The sequence below is a fragment of the Protopterus annectens genome, chromosome 10.part0 (assembly GCF_019279795.1).
Source record: "Protopterus annectens isolate FY-2018-M chromosome 10.part0, PAN1.0, whole genome shotgun sequence".
Lineage (NCBI taxonomy): Eukaryota > Metazoa > Chordata > Ceratodontiformes > Protopteridae > Protopterus > Protopterus annectens.
Genome location: NC_056744.1, coordinates 1,697,609,046 through 1,697,614,432, shown reverse-complemented (window position 1 = coordinate 1,697,614,432; position 5,387 = coordinate 1,697,609,046).

Sequence of the window (5,387 nt, the reverse complement as noted above, 5' to 3'; positions counted from 1 at the left end):
CTGATCCAGAGGTGGGGAACACCGGAGGTGGACCTATTTGCCTCCCGCGAGAACCACCAGTTGAGCAAATTCTGTACCAGGAACCCTCACAGCAGGGCCTGGAAGGTGGATGCCCTATCCATTCAATGGGAAAACCTCTCTATTTATACCTTTCCCCCTCGTCCCCTCCTCTCAAAAGTACTACTCAAGATAAAACAGGACAGGCCAAGGGTAATTCTTATTGCCCCAGACTGACCACACCAGCACTGGTACCCACTCTTGCGCAGTCTGACAACAGTGCCACCCTGGCACCTTCACCAGACTCCTACCCTGCTGTCACAGCAGGCGGGACAGATTTAACTAGCAGCCAGGCTTATCCCCTGAATACTCCACCAGCAACCCTCAGCAGACAGGTACTGGACATCATTGTTAAAGCCAGGAGACCTACTACTAGGAAATCCTATGCTGAAAAGTGGAAAAGATGTTGTTCTTGGAATCAGTCTCAAGGGAAGGACACAGTTGTGCCCTCCATACGTCTAATCCTGGATTACCTAGCAGAGCTACTCAACAGAGGCCTATCCTTCTCCTCCATTAAGATTCATGCCTCTGCCACCTCGGCTCATTATAATACTGAGACACCTCTACTTTCTTACCCTCTCATCAAAAAGTTCCTGAGAGGGGCTAAAGGCCCCCTAGGAGAGCACCCACCCCTGCCTGGGACCTTACCTTTGTACTGGAAAAGCTCACACCACCCCCTTTTAAACCTGCAGCTTCATCAGAGTTAAAATTCTTCTCTTGGAAAACAACCTTACTTTTAGCTATAACTTCAGCAAGAAGAGTGTCAGAGTTACATGAACTAATGGCTGTGGAACCCTTCATTATTTTCCAAGCTGACAGGGTTTCCCTGAGGACTAACTCATCCTTTATACCTAAGGCAGTGTCCAGTGTGGCTCTAAACCAGTCCATCCATTTGCCTACCTTTTTCCCTAACCCTCAGAATAAAGGGGAAAGGATCCTGTATTCCATGGACGTGCACAGACAGCTCAGGTTCTACCTTGACAGGACTAAACCCTTCATAAAATTTGACCAGCTGCTAGTCAGCTTTGCTACAGGGGCAGAGGATAAGGCCATTTCAAAGCAAACTATTTCCAAATGGATAGCACACTGCATCCATTTCTACTACAAGCAACATGAAAAACCTACCCCACAGGGGATCAGACCTCATTCCACTAGAGCTACTTCCACCTCTACAGCATTTCTCAGGGGAGACCCTACTAGAGACATTCTGGAAGCTGCAACCTGGAGCTCTGTACACACCTTCACCAAGCATTACCATTTACCAATCTTTTCAAAATCCAGAGCTGGATTTGTTACAGCAGTCTTGCAAGGCCTACTAGCCAGCCCTAACTCTTCTTGACTGCCTCCAGCCTTCCTCAGCTTTAGGAATCAACCAAAGTGTGATGACTGCAACAGTGAAACATGAATAACATAGTACAGTTGTGTACACTTACCATAAATGTAGATGTTCGAGTGTATTTACTGTTGCAGTCATGGTTTCTCTCCCTCCAGCCCCCTGGCTTTCTCTATCATTCTACCTCTCCTCTCTGTGGCCATTCCTAATGGCATTGGTATTTACTTTTTACTGGTGGAGTTCCCCACCATATACTAGCTTCCTATTTTGTGGGCTCCTGACATTTGGGGACAAGAAAAACTGATATAATGCATCGGCTGCCTGTTTTATACCCCTGACGACCTGACATCATGGAAGAAGCAACAGCATCCAGCACAGAAATCCTAAGACTCTGGTACTCGGTTCGACTGAGGGCTACCTGCAGCCAGATAACCCAAATGTGATGACTGCAACAGTGAATACACTCAAACATCTACATTATGGTAAGTGTACACAACTGTACTTTATGTTTCCTGGGGTCTGACTTAAAATTGTCTGGTTTCTGCCAGATCTATAAGCTTGTTGGCTGGGAGAATCACCAAGATGTAGAGATGCTGCAGAACCATAAGTGTTGATGAGAACCATCTCATCCTGAGAGGGTATTTACAGGTCAAGCTTCTCCTGGTGCATAAACTTCAGGATATCACCAAATGAGATTTCTTTCAAAGGAGAAGGTGGGAAACCACTCTCAATCCCTTAAGTCAGAATCTGATGTGGAAGAGTCTGATGGGGAGCCTAGGTGCTTCCTTTTGTATATTCTCTTTTTGGTGCATCAGTGATGCCTTCATCTAACTCTTCAGAGGAGTGAAGCTGCTGTTGAGCAGAGGGATACAGTCTAACTGTTTGGCTCCAGCCACTGGTCCCCTGAAGAGGAGAGAGAAGCAAGAAGGACAGGAAGTCTCTGGATGGATTCAATCTTGGGTGGGGCTGAGTGTAGGTTCTATTTAGGGAGACAAGCATCCTCCCCAACACCCTAAACACCAATCCAACCTCAGAATGAACTGAAGACCAGTCTGAAGTAAATGTACCCAAGCCTCCCATTGGATTTCTGGAAGTGAAGGAAAGAGGAATCTCCAAAATCAAAATCTTGGACATCTCAGATGTGGGGACTGGAACTGAGGAGTTGAAGATCAATAGATATGGTATGTATCCCAGAGACTACACAGTCTATGGAACAGTCTCCACCTCCATGTGAAGCAGAGTTCCTCCTTAACCCAATTCAAGTGCAATTTGGACAATTGAGTGAGAAACCGGAAATTCATCCCTGGTCTGGCACCTATGTCTCTAATGGTCACAAGTAACCTGTAAATGGTTCACTAGAAAAATTAACACAGTAGGGACACAGTCTACAATCATAAGGAGCTAAATAACAGATATTTCTAATTGAACATATGCCACAAAGACAGGATTAACTATAGAAAGATTTCTAACTCTAATTCTATGAATTATTGTATGACTTGCAACAGATACACTTCCTATTTCTAAAGACATAACTAATTATATCGCAGAATACATGCTAAACTAGTACATAATGAGTAATGCCTTAATAGAAGGAGCTCACAGTGTCTGAACATTAATACATTGTAAGAAAGAAATACAGACTCATTGTTAAGTAGGAAAGTCACAAATTCTACATATCCAATGAAAAATACTGTCTGGGTGAAAAGTTAGAAAAATATGACATGGCACACTTAGCTGCACAAACTTGCATCTATTTGCAAAGGTGGCAAATGGGATCTGATGTAGAATGGGGACAAGTGCATCATGGGAGGAGAAAGTTTGAAGGGGCTCAACACTGGAGCACTGATGTTGCTACATTGGATCCAATAAACATCTCTGAGGACCCATATGTTGGACCACACAGACTGAATGAATAGGATTCTACATTTGTATATCCTACTTTTTGTAAGATTTTCGTGAACCATCAGATATATAGTCTGCTGCCTTGAACTGCCATCATTAACCTTTCATCTTTCAGTTTAAATTCAGCATGCCTTAGTCATTCACATGAAATATTTTTAGCATTTAATTAATAGGTGATTGTTCCATCAACTCTGTTTACTTTCCAGTATGCTGGTGTAATTTTTGCTGATCACGATCTTTATATTCTTTCTTTGGCTTTTTGCACCTACTTTTTTTCTTTTCTTTTCACCCACTTTGGTTTCCATGTTTGCTCCCTTCCAAAATGTGCCTTCTATCCTGGGGAAAGTTGTCATCTTTGACTTGTTTACTTTGTTGTGTTGAACTTCATCTATGCTTGAATCACATGATGTCAATAAATATGCATGCAGTCCTATAGTTGTTGATCTATTCATACAGTTAATTTCAAGGAGACTTGTGACTCCTACTGAATGTTAGACATTCAATCTTTGCAGCTTTAAGTCTTTATGCATCATTTGGTAGGTATATATATGAATCAAACCCTGTACCTTGTGATTATGAGATGAAGACCATAACCATTATGGCAAACTGATTTTACTAAAAAATCACCGCTTCCATGTTTCAAACCCAGGGCCTCTGTCAACTACAGCTTACTGCATTAATTCACCATGCCACATAGATCGTAACTATACATTCTGTATGCCCAATCAAACTGCAAGTCACAGGAAAGGCAAGTTGATTTTATAGTTCAAATTTTAGTCATAGATGTCAAAGTTTTCAGTATGTTTCAGTCTTCTAAAATACTCCTTACTAAATTCTGTTCTCATGCATTTAAGCTGTAATGCTGCCCCTTCATTTACCCCCCCCCCCCACATACACATGTTTATAAACTCCCTGTTGTTGCATTTCTTTTATATCTCCTTCTTCCTCATGGTTAATATTTTCATGATGCTTGATTTTTCCTTCTATAGATGTTGTTTTTCTCTGATTTTTTCAAGACCAATGTCATTCTTATGACATCTGAAATGGTTTTTGAATAGTTGTAGTTGTACTTTCAATTGAGTTTTGGATGTGCTATACATTTTAGATTATTGGGAAAAAAAGTGATGAGATACTATTTGTCAACATTTCTTTTTTGAAGTCAGACTGTACCTACAGCCTAGCTTGTGAAGTAAACATTTCAAGGAAGGCAGATCAGGAATTTTGACAAAGAATCACCCTTGAATATTCATTGCTGGATGCCTGCACTCTGGATAATAAGTTTTCCTTTCTCATGGCTCATATTTAAAGTTGTTTGCCACATTTTTCTTAGAAACTACACAACATCACAAGCGTGCAATGCAGTGTTGTAGCTGCTATCCCCAATTGAGGGGTGTGTGGCAGAGTTTAGGAAAGATGAAAAATTAAACAAATAACTGAATTGGCGTTCACACAAGACCAAATGAAGTGTGTACTAAGAATGCTTTTTCTTTTTAAAAAAGATATTTATATTACAATTTGCAAACTAAATCACTAGCTGAAATTATGTGAAAATAGGTTATTGAAAATCTCTGGAATAGGTTAACATTATTCTATATATGTTTAGAAAGCCATATGGTTTGTGCATTACTGTATATGTGTACAAATTTTGAAGCCTACCCTGAACCTGCATCTACTATGCTTAAGCATACTGCAACCTGTAACTCTCAGAAATTTATCTTAGTTGTATGCTTGAAACTGTAATTCCCCAGTCATGGACTATGGCATTATAACAGTCAGTGGAGCTAAATGTAGGATTCTTCTGTACAGTGCAATTCTGTGACAAGGTTTACAGTAAAGTAACCCATGAATCATAATCAAACACAGGAGTGAGAGGCACACAGTCCATCTCTCTGCATTTGTATGTAATGTTACAAGCCAAAGGAAGAACAAGAAATAAAAAAAAACACTAGCAATCACTCACAGGTTACTGTCTAATGCACAAGAAATCCAAAACACTAAAAGCTACTCACAGGTTACTGTCTCATGCTAACTGTACTCAAACCTATAACCTTTCCTACATTAATGATCTGCCTTACTATTAATCCCATGGAGTCTG